Genomic DNA, 16,295 nt, shown 5'->3' with positions numbered 1-16,295 from the left:
TTCTCGTTGGCACAAAAAGTGCTGTTGAAGCAATATACATGATAATATTCAAGAAGAAATAGGTAGAGAACAACATTAAACCTACTACTTACCTATATCTAAGGCCATAACTGAGAAATCAGCCAAATTGTTGTGACAACTACATGTCTTTCTTTTACTTTTGTAAATGCAACCATTAGCCACTGATTTACAGCCTTGTGATCAGCATGTACTGCGGTAAACCGCAAAGTTACTGCAGTTTACCGCAGACCAATATATAACTAAGTGTTTTGTCACGTATTACTTTAATAATACTTACCCAATTTAGAGCAAATGCCAATAATTACCGCTCTACTGTTCGCTGCTCTACTGTTCGCTGCTCTACTGTTCGCTGCTCTACTGTTCGCTGCTCTACTGCATGCCCCTCCACTCTATGCGACTCTGTGCCCCCCGACTGTAAGCCACTGTATGCCATTCCATTCTATGCCACTCCACTCTGCTATTCTACAGTATGCCACTCCACTTAAAGCCACTCTGCTGGACGCTACTTCCCTCTACACCACTCCACTCTAAAACACTCCAGTTTAAGCCACTTTACTGTACACCTCTCCACTCCACTTTACGCTACTCCATTCTACGTCACTCAACTCCTCTCCTTTATATGGTACTCCACTCTATGCCACTTGACTCTACGCCTCTCCACTCTACATCTCGCCGCTCTATGCTGTTGCATTCTATGCCACTCTACCCAGGTCCACTTTACCCAGCTCCACTCTACCCAACTCTGCGCCACTCCACTCTGCAATTCCACCCCACTTGACTCTACTCCACTCAACACTATGCCAACAGTACGCCACTCCACTTTTCGGTATTCCTCTCTGCGGCTCTCCACTCTACTCCATGCTATTCTACTTTACTTCACTCCACTTACCACCACTATACTGTGCACCACTCCACTCTACTTTTTCCCTCTACCCAGCTCCATTCTATCCCACTCTCTCTACGCTGTTCTACCCTAGGCCCCTCCACTCGATTCTCCTCCACTCTGTGCTCCTCCATAATATTGATATGTTTATATATGTATATTTATTAAGTTCTCGGAGCACCATAGTACCACCTAGGAAGTACTATAGTGCTTAAAAAATAATTTTAAAAACAAATGGTAAAAAGTTACAAATACGCTGTACTACACTATATTTCACAAGTATAGCGTAGTCCAGTTTATTTTCATTTTTTTCATATTTACTTTATAATAAAACTAATGGCTGCACTACCTAGAAAGTACTGTGCTTCTTAGAATTAAAAATAATAATAATTCGGAATAAAAATATTGCATTGTGCTACACAATATTTCTCAATAAAGTGTACTACGGCGTATTCTTGTTTTATTTTTTACATATTTTTTTTTATTTTCAGGTATCTACCTCTGTACTTTGTAAGTACTAGCGTGGTACTGCATAAACCTAAAAAAAAAATAGAAAAATATAAATACATTTCCCTACCTATTACTACTTTAATAAAGTGGAAATGGGAAGGGAACAAAACTGCCACTCCACTATGTTGCAGGGATTCTGCTCATACACAGAACTGTGCACAGAGACCCAGGACCTCAGTGAATCGTGGTGGACCAAAAAACTCATCTCAGTACCTAGAACCCCTAACCGACTAGCATCAGTGTCACATTAGCTCTTCGTCCTATCGCAAAGGAACCAATGATTAGACAACCCAGGACATGCAACTTAGGTTACGCTCAGGAATGATGGGAATCAAGAACACTCTTTCTTTTGTTATTCTCATACCAGTCCACAACGTGAGTGAATAGAGACACCGAAAAGTTTAACATTTTTATTTTAACGACATGCTCTGAGATGCAGTATTTTTGCTAACATTAGCAGGCATATGATTAAAAAGAATACGATCAGCATTGTTGCAATTCCATAAAACACAAAGGGAGAAATCATCTTATAATGATTGTGGAAACGGGTCCTATAGTGCCTTATATACCACTCTCCCCAGCTAGGAACTATGTTTTATATAATAATAGAAGGTCTCTTAGGCTTGAATGGGGAACCCCATAACTCCAAGATCAGTAGAGGTGAATCACATCAGGATCTGCAAAAGCTCTCTCTCTCTGGAAACTGATTTTCTCTAAGTGCTCAAATCATGCATGCAGTGCAATATTAAAGGCGCCAGAATTTCAGTTAGCTGCAGCTGTGTGCATGTTGTGTGTAAGCGTGGGCCGATCAGCCCGAATAACAGCTAACATTGTTATGATAACCTTGGAGGCTTCAGCACTCATTGTGCAGACTAAGGTCGCGATGTAAGTCTAGGGATGTTGAAAACAAGCCATTCTCATGTTAAGAAATTCACTCAGCCTAACTTACAACAACAGTTACATACAGTGTTGTGTGCAAAAGCAGCAAAAAGGTAAAATTGCAATTACATTTCCAATAAGCCTATGCTAACATAGCAATGTGTGCCAGCAGGGCCTTGCCTTCACTACAACTACACCCTGTTCCACTCCACACTACTCTTCTTTATGCCTTGTCACTGTACACCGCCTCATTGTAAACCACTCTACTCTATGCCGGTCCACTTTATCCAACTGCATGCCACTTAACTCTACGACACTGTATGCCATACAACTGTTTCACACTACGCCACTCCACTGTATGACACTGTCCTCAATTGTACTCTGTCTCCCCACTTAACGTCACTCCACTTAACAACAGTACACTCTACGATTTGAAAAACTTATTAACCCCTTGGCTGCGGTGGTAATTCCGCCGCTGCGCTAGGGGGGATGGGGGGGGCGCGCGGCGCTACCATGCTTGTGATGGAACCGCTCCGTCACGAGCCTCGGGCGCGCTGTGCTTGTGACAGAGTGGTTCCGTCACGGCCCTGCCCGCTCAATAGAATGCGCCGCACAGGTGCGTAATCAGCGCCGCGGCCGGGCCGTGACGGAACCGCTCCGTCACCAGCACAGCGCGTCCGAGGCTGGTGACGGAGTGGTTCTGTCACCAGCATAGAACGAGTTAATAAAAAAATAAAAACTATTGAAATTCAATGATAAAACAGCAAAGGTTTAAACTTAGTTATAACTAGGAAAATTGTATTTATTGTTTTTATACAAACAAACTTAAACTATACAAACATTAGACATTATAAAGTTGTAGGTATATTGTAAATTGATAATGTACGCACCACCTTCAAATAATAACTGGCGCACCTCCAAACACTGTGTAGTGAACTTGGTAGCCACAAAACAATAGACTTTTTCATATTACACAACTAATACCATCTGAAATCATAACATTCTTAATAACATTTAAAACATTGTAAATCTCATCATTTGTGAGAACACAATGCATGCTAGAGTGGCGAGTTATAATTAATGTAATGTGGCCACCGACTTCACTACACTTTGTATGAAGGTGTGTAAATTCCAATTATTGGATGGATGTGCATAAATTAGACATTTAAGGTAGAACTATAACTTTACACTTTCTAATGTTTGTGTAGTTTTAGTTTGGTTTGTGTAGAAACAACAAATAACGTTTTCTCAGCTAGAACTATGTTTAAACCTTAGGTTTTTAAAACTCACCTGTGCGCGCACACACTCACACTCCCACAAAACCACTTGCACACCTACTCACAGACCCATACAGCCACTCACAAACCTATTCTCGCACCCACACAGTTACTAACAGAGCTACTCATTCAGTCATACAGCCACTCACCCTTCCATTTATTCGTCTACAGAACCACTTACATACCCATTCACACATCAATAGTCACTCGCGCACCCACTCATTTATCTGTGCAGTCACTCACACAAATAATTACTGTGCAAAACAGCCACACACACACTCACCCACTTACCCAAACATCCACTTACCCACCCAGTCACTCACCCATAGAGCCATTCACACAGACACTCTCGCTCACCGATACAGACACTCTCGCTCTCACCCACTCAGACACCCTTATAAAACCACACAGACACCCACTCAGACACTTATACACATAGTCACAGTGTCACTCAGATGATGTATATTAGATACAGTATCACTCAGGTGATGTATATTAGATACAGTATCACTCAGGTGATGTATATTAGATACAGTGTGAGAAGTTGGCCTGATATGTAGTGTTTCCAATTCTGGAACCACTTGGTATCAGTCCAAACAAACCCCAAAGATGTCTGGTTGTAAGTCAACCTTGTTAGACAAGCTATCCTAGTGGTAGCATGGACTAAGCAGCCTTAAAGGCTTAACTTAAGAGGTCGTGTTAAGCGAGCTGTTTTACCACATACAATCCTGTAATCAAATGAAAGGACACCACACAAGTATATATTATAAAAAGATATGTATTTATTTCTAAATTACTCCCCAGTACTCTTTATGAGGAAAGGGGCACAAGCGTTAAATCAAAAGCACAGTATAACATACAAAGTTGCACAATTTTGGATGAGGGCCGGTGGCCACTCAAACCATATACTAAAAAAGTGGTATAAGAGATACCAATCGAACAGTGGTTAGGCCTAGGGCCTAGAGAATCGCTGGGAGCAGTCAGGACTAGCAATGCTGAAGTCGGGAGTAGCCCACGGGACTCGGGTGCAGCACGGAAAGTGCGGCTTGCACCAATGCAATGTCAATGGTGCGTAAAAGTTACACAAAGTGAGTTAAAAGATACTTCCGCTGAACCTAGAGGAACAAAACTCAAGACACAGACCCTAGAGGTGTGTACCAGTGTGGGAACACCGGCGTTGCAATGTTACCTCACCCACAGGCCGTGGGTGCACAGGGTCGAAGTGGCGTCGGGTTTTGACACGCAGGCTCTTGGTGCTTGGAGCTGAAGAAGCTGCAGGCGATGTGAAGCAGAAGTGTCCGGTGTGATCCAAGGGTGGATCGAAGTCGAAAAGTACCTGAAAGCAGAGGGGACAGAGTCTGGGTCACTCAGCAGTGACCAGGGTGGAACCAGGACGGAACCAGGCAATGTCGGGCGCAATCAGGTGGTTGTCGAGAGGCTTCTCTCCGCTGTCACGTGGGCTCTGGGGCATCTGCGACGTCCAGGAGCAGGTCACGATCTGTCCCACGCAGGCTCTCGCCGTCCGCACCGTCGGCTTCAAGATTGCAGCAAACAGCACTTGGCAAAAGCAATTCACGCGGAACCGGGAGATTGCTTCTCACTCGAACCAGGAGGGTCCGAGTGGGGGCTCCTTTTTACAGGAGCTGGTGCAGATCTGGAGCAACCAGAAAAGCAAGTCGTATTCAAGTTTTCGTCGGCACAGGGGCCACAAGCCAGCTGGCAAGTGACCGGGCCAACGCGTCGAGCCAACACCAGCAGAAGGGCCACACGCAGCACTCGTCGAGTGTGGAGGGGGTAGCTTTGGTGCAAGTGTAGCTCAGGGTGGGGGCTTCTCAAACCCCGGTGCACAGCTTCGAGGATCACTCGTAGGCTGCACGGTCAGCGTCTCGTGGCCTTTTCAAGATGGCGTGCCCCACGCTTCCGGTCGCCTCCACTGGTCTCAGCTCTGCAGGGACTGTGGATCGGGCTGGGAGAAGGCAGGCAAGCTTGATCTCGTCGATCTCTGTCGCTCGAGTTCCGGCGGGAACTGCAACAAAGCAAGGGTCGAGGGCTGGATGGTGCCTGTTTGCACAGGGTGGTCACTCCTTGACCACAAGGGAGATTCTTCCGTCTTCTATGTTGAATAGAATGTCGAAGGGTCCAGAATTCGTTTCTTATGTTTCTTCAGGATGATCTGAGTTGCATTGGCACTGCTCCCACTCTTATTCGAATCTGGTGGGCTGGACATCCTGCTAGGTCCCCTCCTATGGGTGGGACCCAGGAAGGGGGTGGTTACACCCCTTTCCTTTGATCCAGGCCGTGCTGGGACTGGGGCTGGAAGGCCCCAGAACCGGATTATGCAAGGGGCAGCCTTGTGCTCCCCAGGCAGTGTCTGGTTTCTTTGAAACCTCCCTGCTACAATCCACTATCTCCTGTCTGGGGTGGTTTAACACCGCCCTTCGACAGGAAACCCTTTGTCCAGGCCACCATTTGCTGAGTTTCGGTCAGCAGCAGGAGGCCAGACCCGTGTCTGTGGCAGAGGCATCCATTTTGTGGATCTGAGGCTCATTTTAAATCAACCGCGTTTCTGTTAAGTAACATGTCTTATCCCTCTAGAAGGGTGGAATGCTACCCCCGTCGCCAGAACTGGCGAGGGGGTAGTATTCCAATTCGTATGACACCTTACACGACATGTTTTGATAAAGCCAAACCAAAGTTGCTATATAACCGCGAGGATTATAAGGCGCTTAAGAGTATATGGTATGGCATTATCCCGGATCAGCTTAGGGAGTTGTTCCCGACAGCTACAGACAGGCTCAGCTCATGCCAGAGCTCCATCTCACATAAAACCACGCACTCTGCCTCCAGGATTGATGAGGCCTTCCATAGGAGTGGCTTACAGGCTATATATGTGTCCAGATATAGGTTTAGATATAGGTATACTATATCTAAGCAAGGGGTGATTTCACCCACTTGCCCCAGCTGAGTGATCAGCCAGTTGTGTCAATTTAAGAACCAGCCAGGGGTGGCAAAAGCTATGCTTCAGCCCCTGGCAGGCCTTGGAGGCACCTATGCCCTGAGCACCTATAGTGCATGGTACAGGGGCTGACAAGGAGTCCATTTCCAATTGTGGTATGTACCTATAGCACATGTATTATAAATTTAGAGAGAGAACAGCAGGCTGGGGGTCTGATTAGCAGGCCCACAGCCTCAGTAAGTCATCATCATCATCATTTCAAAACTTTATTTCGATTTCATATAGAAACCATAAAAGTATACATAAACAATTTTAAAAGGAGAACACAGGTTTGAGTTAATCAGCCAAAAGATCACAGTACATAGTTACATAGTTATTAAAAACAAAATTCAACAATATCTTTTTCTGATCACCATAGCAGATCTAATAAAATTTAAAACGGCATTACAGATATGTGCAGTTGACAGTGATAACAAATGATCATATGCCTCTTTATAAAAACGCGTTTCAAATGTTTCCAGCAATGGTTTAAGGAAAGTGTTTCTTGGTGCTTTATACAAAGTGCAAAAAAGCATGAGGTGGAGAGTATTTTGTGAAACTTTATTGTTACAAGGACAATAGGGTAACTTCTCCCACCAACCACCCTGCTTTGGGAAAGCAAACAAAAAGTGTAAGGGGCCAAGGCGAAATCTCGTAAGGTAAAAACGCCATTGTGTTTGTGATATATGACAAATAGCACTGGGGGACTAATTTACCCCTTACACTTATCGCATGGTCAGTTGTCTTTAAAGAACCTAAACAATTACTAAAGGCATTTTTAATAGTCTCCTTGGCATCACTACCAAGCAGTTCAGGATTGGTGAACATCTTACTTGAACCTATGTTATTAAAAGTCTCTCCAACATATCGCAGCCACGGGATTTGAGTATAGTAATCAAGTTTAAGGCAATCTTGAATAATATCTTTAGTTAATTTCAATTCTTCAGATTGCCAAACCTTAGCCCATAATGTTAAAGGGGCAATGTGAATAACATCACTTATAAACTCGATTCCAATTTCTCCATGGCAAAATATATTGGATGTACCCATTGGAACAGATAATAAACGTTTGATGAACTTATTTTCAACAGTTTGTATTTTTTCGCAATTATGCGAGCCCCAAACTCCTGAACCATAGGTCAAAGCAGAAACACACTTAGCTTTATATAATAATGTCATTTCTGCTACACGTCGCTGGCCTAATTTGCTGGCAAAGCGAAAGAGAGCTTCAATTAGCTGTGCAACCTTCTGAACCCGTGCTGTTAGCAGGGGCTCCCAGCTCAATTTTTTGTTAAAGATGTTACCCAGATAACAAAAATTATCCACCTTCTCAATGATGGCATTCTTCACCACGTATTTACGTGTTTTTACATTTTTTGGACCACAGGTCATGGCAAAAGATTTAATAAAATTAACACCTAATTCTAGATTGCCCATGAATGAGTCAAAAGCATCCAAAGTGATCTGCATACTATTAGGGGTAAGTGTCATTAAAACAGTGTCATCTGCGTAAGACAACATTGGAATTCGTCTTCCATTTATCTTTGGGAAGTCAGCAGATGTTTCTAACAAGAAACCCTCTAAACCGTTTGTGTAAATCAAAAATAAAAAGGGTGCTAAAATGCATCCTTGTCTGACCCCTTCAGTGGATAATATGGGTTTCGATTTCTCACCACCACGGCCATATCTGACCCTAACCGTTGTGGCGGTGTGTAACCTGCGGAGCAGGGTAACCAGTGGTTCTTCAAAACCCATAGAATCCATCATGGACCATAGTTTGTCCCTACATACTGTATCAAAGGCGCTGGACAAGTCCATGAATGCCAAGTGTATAGAACCATTCTTGGCACCCATGTACTTGCCCATAATCAAAGCAAGGTTCAAGCACTGCTCGTTTGTTCCTTTGCCTTTTCTAAAACCATATTGTGAGTCCACAATTACACCTGAAGACTCGGCCCAGGTTTCCAGCCTTGCCAATATCACCCTACCCATCAATTTACATGTTGAATCTATTAGCGATATTGGCCTGTAGCATCTAGGATCATGTTTGTTACCCTTTTTTAAAAATTGGGACCAAAACGGCCTCTTTCCAAGAGGTCGGAATAGGACCAAGTATTAATGCCTTAAAAACATTCATAAGCAAAGGGGACCAGAACTCTCGATTATATTTAAAAAGATCTAGTGGTACTGAATCAGGACCTGGGGCCTTTGCAGGTGCCCCCTTAGTAAGGGCGAGCTCTACTTCAGCAAGCGTTATTGACTCACTCAGCTTCTTTGCTGATTCCATGTTAACATAGAGGTCGTCATCCTCCTCCGGGGTAGCAGTATATAGTATCTCTTTGGGATTAAAGATTTTATTATAATGAGTTACCCAGGTATCCTCTGGTAGGTGAACTCGAATGGTGTTTTCGTCCCCTGATGTCAAAAAGGGCCTGTTTATTACTTCCCAAAAGAGTCTATTGTCCCTTAGGTCTACTGCCTTATCTAGATCTTCCCAAGCTTTAGATTTGAGTTCTTTTTTCCTTTTTCTAATTGCCAGTCTATATTGTTTCCTAGCTAGTGTAATCATATTTCTATCTCTAGGCTTTAGCCGCAACGCTTTAGTTAAGGTTGTTTGGGCTGCAGAGCATTCAGCATTAAACCATTTAGGCCCCTGATCTCGGTTCTTCCCCCCTACCTTTACTAGTAAGTGTGTGGCTACATTTTCCATTAGCTTCTCAAAGCTAGTGATTATATGGGCTGGATCCGGATTAGTCGAAAGGCAGATGTCAATATAAGCCATATTTTCCTTAAAAATATCCATCTCCAGTTGTCCAACCACTACTTTATTCCATTTCACCGTAACACCCTGATTCATAGTATGTACTATCGGTTGTTCCTGGGACGATTTTGGATCAGAAGTAATGGAAAAGCTCAAGGTTAAGGGGTTATGATCACTAGCCGGGTTTATCTCAATTTTAAAATCTTTTAGATGATTAAAAAGTCCCATGGAAATAATTGCAAAATCAATTATACTTGTTCTACCCCTTGTGCCCTGAAAAGTTGGTATATCCACATTTCCCGAGAAACTATTCATATCAAGGATACATAGATTATTATTTATTAAAATGCTGTTTATGGCTTCTCCTTGTTTTGTATGTGAGAAATGAGCCATACAATGGTCATTTAGATCCATCATCCCACAAGCTCTAAACCCACTAAGTTTACACAACTCACAATTGAAATCACCCAACCACATAATCAGAAGAGGGAAGACTCTGTTTCTTACGTTGGCAATCTCTTCCTGCAAATTATCAATAACTTCCGTTTCATTAGGGTCAAATATATTGTAATACCAATTTATAAGGAGAACAGTTTCCACGAAAAGGTTCTTGATAATAAATAGTTGGTACCAAGGTGTTTCCACCACTAAGTTGACGGTCGTCAAATTGTGTTTAACTGAGATGGCTGTCATAAGTCCACCCTTAGCTCGACCTGAGTTTGACGGTATTGCTAAGGTGTTAAAGCTTTGAAAACCGTCCAAGCTCAGATCGACTGTGCTCCAGGTCTCCTGTAAACAGGCTAGATCAAAGGAATCTACAAATTCTACCCAGGCCGGGTCCTCCAATCTGCGAGCAAGACCCGCTATGTTCCAAGAAAGTACACGAAAATTGGTGACATTCTCATAAGTATTACAAATCTTATCACAGTTATCGTCTTTTTCCACTTGCAAACTATCTAGGAGAAGTGGTTGGGCACATTGACCTTCCTTCGCTCCTATAACATTTATAGCATTTGTTCCCAAATCCACAACCTCCTGTAGTTCAGTTATTTGGGTATCCTTATCAACATCAACATTTCCCACATCCAATTCATTGCCCATCTCTAGAGCTTTACACCTCGGTACACTATTCCACCATATTGGGTCAGAACCGCTTGTTTGATGTTCGGTTGGGGGAAGTCAATCATTTAAGTTCAAAGGAGTCAGAGGGTAAAACATATTTGACAAGGGAACATTCCAGAATTCTCTAGGATTAGTTGGATAATGATTATTTGGACCGGAGTACAGATTTGGAAAATTTACTCCAGGGTGGAAACTAGGGTTTCTGGGATTTCTAAAATTTCCATTTGGATAGTTAAAGAATGGGTTATTTGTATGTGGTTTCTGATGATGGTTGATGTTTAAGCCATGTCTCTGCCTATGTTTATTTGAAGGGAACATCATATTTTCCGGGTAGAAATATGTCAAACTACGTGTGGAAACTTCACCCTCATTGCTACCAACATACCAATCATTTATGTAAGATACCACCCTTTGGTCCTTAAAATTCACTATGATCAGGTCACCATCTATATCTTTTGGACGTATGCCTATCCATTGGCATCTCCTAGCTGATACAATGTCCCCATTCAGATATGCAGGTAAAGGTCTGTTCATACACAACCAATGAATCACTTTATTTTTTAAACTTATATCTGATTCAAAGTCCCCCTCCCCAAGTACTGGTACACCCGTTAACACAATAACAAAACCAAAGCACTCTGGAGGTAATTGTACCGTATTTTTGTATGATATTCTGGGTCTGTTAGTGTTAGTGTTTTTTGTTTTTAAAATGGTGGGTTTATCAGTTTGAGTGGGCTTTGGCGCCATAGCAGGGGCATTTTCTTTTTCCAAGTTTTTTGCAGCTAAGGTTGCCGATGTAGCTGATGGGGGGGAGTGGGAGTTTATTGGCAGTTGGGATCTTCGGGTTATTAAGGGAACTCTGTTGATTAGAATCTTTGCTAACAATTTGTTCCCTAGGCTTAGTAGCCGGAGTTACTGATATTATATTCTCTGGAGGTATGGAATGGGGGAGAAGACAATCTCATTTTTTGTCCAACCTTTTTAGCCGTTCCACAAGAGGGAGAAAAAGAACCTTCAGCATATTTTCGAGTGCTTCCAATAGCTCAGCACTAGTGATGTTTTTGTCTTCCCTATCTGTGTCCGTTGGTAGAGTGTCTATTGGTAGAGTGTCTATTGCCTCTGTGTTACATTATCACTTATATCCACTAACAAGGTTTGTGTAGAAGGTACCATCTCGGCGGGTTCCCATGGGTTGATGAACCTAGTATTATTTTTATTTTTATTTTTACCTCCCTTTCGTCTTCTTTTTCTAGCTGGGGAGGATATGCCTTGTTTGCGCTTTTGACCTTGCTGTACCTTATTTGCTTTAGTGGGGGGGGGGGGGGGGGGGGGTAGGAGGGGGTAACGAGATGACCTCTGTTTGTATCTTCAGGGAGGGGGAAGTAGCACAGTGAAAATCAGGTTCTGGGGATAGCGGGGTATTCAGGTCTATAAGATTATTGGATATTACTGTGGGCAAGTCGCTCAAACTTTCCACAATCGTATCCCTAGACCGCAGGGGAGGCTGACTTTCCTGAAAAATTAAAGGTATGCTATCTGTGTTAAAAAGGTCAGCATCCACTTCCGCCTGTTCTGCTACGGATATAGAGAGTGTCCCTTTAGTAACATGAAGAGGCTGTTTTTTAAGTGCCTCTACAGATAAACGCCGTTCGGCCCTTTTTTCAGCTAGTAATAATTCACGGTCGATATCCTTAGAGGCTTTAGCGAAAAATGTATCTAAAGGACCGAGTATAGAGATACTCACACGGTCAGGAAGGGGGTTTGGTGTAGAAGCAGACATCTTTTAGCAAAAAGTAGAAAAATAAATTACATTAAATTAAGGGCATAAAAACCTTAGGGTAACAGTAACAATTACTTAAACACAAAGGGCCAATATAAATAGCAACACTTTACCCACATATAAATCTAGTCCATTGGTCAGAGGGGTGGCCCGGCCTGGCCTCCTTTGGCCCCTGACGGCCACAGACGGTCCCGCCCTTGTCCCGGGCTTCTCCCGGGACGCTCCCGCACGCTCCCGCTTAGCGGGTACTGACCTTCCCTAAAATAGGTAGTCCGTAGGGTTAGAGGCTGGGCGTGTTGTCCAGGGAGAGCGGCCAGGTGACGAGAGGCGCGGTGTGCAGGGGCTTCTGGGATTCGAAGTCCTGCCCCGCACGCTCGCAGCCCTGGACCTTCACACGCTGCTACAAAGATGCTCCCCTGTGGCGCTGGTGCGCAGCGGGACCCGCGAAGCGGGTTCCGCAAGCTGTAATCCTGGCAGAAGTAAGAAAGGGGTCCAAGCAGAGTCCTCGACCCAGAACAAACGATCTGCTACAAGTGCTGAGGTATCCAACGACGGTCAGTCCTCTCGAGCCTTTTGAGGGTTAGAGGCGGGGCGTGTTGTCCAGGGAGAGCGGCCAGGTGACGAGAGGCGCGGTGTGCAGGGGCTTCTGGGATTCGAAGTCCTGCCCCTCACGCTCGCAGCCCTGGACCTTCACACGCTGCTACAAAGATGCTCCCCTGTGGCGCTGGTGCGCAGCGGGACCCGCGAAGCGGGTTTCGCAAGCTGTAATCCTGGCAGAAGTAAGAAAGGGGTCCAAGCAGAGTCCTCGACCCAGAACAAACGATCTGCTACAAGTGCTGAGGTATCCCACGACGGTCAGTCCTCTCGAGCCTTTTGAGGGTTAGAGGCGGGGCGTGTTGTCCAGGGAGAGCGGCCAGGTGACGAGAGGCGCGGTGTGCAGGGGCTTCTGGGATTCGAAGTCCTGCCCCGCACGCTCGCAGCCCTGGACCTTCACACGCTGCTACAAAGATGCTCCCCTGTGGCGCTGGTGCGCAGCGGGACCCGCAAAGCGGGTTCCGCAAGCTGTAATCCTGGCAGAAGTAAGAAAGGGGTCCAAGCAGAGTCCTCGACCCAGAACAAACGATCTGCTACAAGTGCTGAGGTATCCCACGACGGTCAGTCCTCTCGAGCCTTTTGAGGGTTAGAGGCGGGGCGTGTTGTCCAGGGAGAGCGGCCAGGTGACGAGAGGCGCGGTGTGCAGGGGCTTCTGGGATTCGAAGTCCTGCCCCGCACGCTCGCAGCCCTGGACCTTCACACGCTGCTACAAAGATGCTCCCCTGTGGCGCTGGTGCGCAGCGGGACCCGCGAAGCGGGTTCCGCAAGCTGTAATCCTGGCAGAAGTAAGAAAGGGGTCCAAGCAGAGTCCTCGACCCAGAACAAACGATCTGCTACAAGTGCTGAGGTATCCCACGACGGTCAGTCCTCTCGAGCCTTTTGAGGGTTAGAGGCGGGGCGTGTTGTCCAGGGAGAGCGGCCAGGTGACGAGAGGCGCGGTGTGCAGGGGCTTCTGGGATTCGAAGTCCTGCCCCGCACGCTCGCAGCCCTGGACCTTCACACGCTGCTACAAAGATGCTCCCCTGTGGCGCTGGTGCGCAGCGGGACCCGCAAAGCGGGTTCCGCAAGCTGTAATCCTGGCAGAAGTAAGAAAGGGGTCCAAGCAGAGTCCTCGACCCAGAACAAACGATCTGCTACAAGTGCTGAGGTATCCCACGACGGTCAGTCCTCTCGAGCCTTTTGAGGGTTAGAGGCGGGGCGTGTTGTCCAGGGAGAGCGGCCAGGTGACGAGAGGCGCGGTGTGCAGGGGCTTCTGGGATTCGAAGTCCTGCCCCGCACGCTCGCAGCCCTGGACCTTCACACGCTGCTACAAAGATGCTCCCCTGTGGCGCTGGTGCGCAGCGGGACCCGCGAAGCGGGTTCCGCAAGCTGTAATCCTGGCAGAAGTAAGAAAGGGGTCCAAGCAGAGTCCTCGACCCAGAACAAACGATCTGCTACAAGTGCTGAGGTATCCCACGACGGTCAGTCCTCTCGAGCCTTTTGAGGGTTAGAGGCGGGGCGTGTTGTCCAGGGAGAGCGGCCAGGTGACGAGAGGCGCGGTGTGCAGGGGCTTCTGGGATTCGAAGTCCTGCCCCGCACGCTCGCAGCCCTGGACCTTCACACGCTGCTACAAAGATGCTCCCCTGTGGCGCTGGTGCGCAGCGGGACCCGCGAAGCGGGTTCCGCAACCTGTAATCCTGGCAGAAGTAAGAAAGGGGTCCAAGCAGAGTCCTCGACCCAGAACAAACGATCTGCTACAAGTGCTGAGGTATCCCACGACGGTCAGTCCTCTCGAGCCTTTTGAGGGTTAGAGGCGGGGCGTGTTGTCCAGGGAGAGCGGCCAGGTGACGAGAGGCGTGGTGTGCAGGGGCTTCTGGGATTCGAAGTCCTGCCCCGCACGCTCGCAGCCCTGGACCTTCACACGCTGCTACAAAGATGCTCCCCTGTGGCGCTGGTGCGCAGCGGGACCCGCGAAGCGGGTTCCGCAAGCTGTAATCCTGGCAGAAGTAAGAAAGGGGTCCAAGCAGAGTCCTCGACCCAGAACAAACGATCTGCTACAAGTGCTGAGGTATCCCACGACGGTCAGTCCTCTCGAGCCTTTTGAGGGTTAGAGGCGGGGCGTGTTGTCCAGGGAGAGCGGCCAGGTGACAAGAGGCGCGGTGTGCAGGGGCTTCTGGGATTCGAAGTCCTGCCCCGCACGCTCGCAGCCCTGGACCTTCACACGCTGCTACAAAGATGCTCCCCTGTGGCGCTGGTGCGCAGCGGGACCCGCGAAGCGGGTTCCGCAAGCTGTAATCCTGGCAGAAGTAAGAAAGGGGTCCAAGCAGAGTCCTCGACCCAGAACAAACGATCTGCTACAAGTGCTGAGGTATCAGTAAGTCGAAAACCAGTGAAGCAAAAAGCAAAAATTGGGGTGACCATAGGATAGCAGACCCTACTCTCCTACATACAGTATCACTCAGATGTATATTAGATACAGTATGAGATACAGTATCACTCAGATGATGTATATTAGATACAGTATCACTCCGATGTATATTAGATACAGTATCACTCTGTATATTAGATACAGTATTACTCTGATGTATATTAGAAACTGTATCACTCAGTCATACAAAAAGAATAGTTATGCTGTAGCTTAATATATATATTAAACTCTCAGAAACTTTTAGGAAACACTCCAACTCACTGGATGATATAATCAGTGATATCATTTGAGATGTCTCGAGTGATGTAACTGACCATGTCATGAGTTATGTAATATGTGAGGTCATAAGTAGTGCATTGCTGGGGCAGAAGTTATATTTGGCTTTAGTAACTATAACTGCTGAATTTCAGTGGTGTTGTACGAGTGAAATCAGAGCCGAACTATAGCTTTTTGTAATCCACTTGTGATAATTATATTGTCAACGTATACTAAATGCATTTTGGTTAAGGGTTGTTATGACGATCTTTTAATCAGTGCAGTGAAAAGTGACTTCTGCTTCTTTGCCAAATAATCACTCAAAGCTCACAGGTAGAGTCAACACTGTGTATAAAATGTATTTGCTAAACAAACTATTACAGGGGATAGATAAGCCCACTTTTCTCAGCTGGTCGTATTTGAAGCTCAGATTCATAATTCAAGTCGGACCACAAACCACAGTTCATTCACCTCTAAGTATTTTTCTACCTGTCTCAAACTCCAAAAATAAATTTACAAATATCCAAACAAACATGCCCTTGGCATAAACACTATGCCAATTTTTGTTCTAGTGGAAAAACGAGATTCAGCATTTGAATAGGCAGTCCAACTTTTGGTACCCATTTATATTTCACTCCCCTCCATGCCCCCTTAACAAACTGCTTACAATTTTGCAGTCTCAAACCTTTATGCATCTATAGTTTTTTTACAAATTTCATGGACAATTTGACTTATTTTGTTTAAGGTTTTTTTAGCAGTCAATACCGTTTGCTTCTTATTCCTACCTGTCTGTACCTTAAGCATAAAGGTA

At 45.7% G+C, this 16,295-nt stretch overlaps 1 protein-coding gene across 3 annotated transcripts in view; it reads left to right on the top strand.

The window, feature by feature from the left end:
* The window catches only part of TRAPPC8 (trafficking protein particle complex subunit 8), a 1,294,567-nt gene that overhangs the window by 85,203 nt on the left and 1,193,069 nt on the right, over window positions 1–16,295 (top strand). The window lies entirely within an intron of this gene.

Source organism: Lissotriton vulgaris, chromosome 4_1, assembly GCF_964263255.1.
Source record: "Lissotriton vulgaris chromosome 4_1, aLisVul1.2, whole genome shotgun sequence".
Lineage (NCBI taxonomy): Eukaryota > Metazoa > Chordata > Amphibia > Caudata > Salamandridae > Lissotriton > Lissotriton vulgaris.
This window is presented reverse-complemented; position numbering and strand designations above follow the sequence as displayed.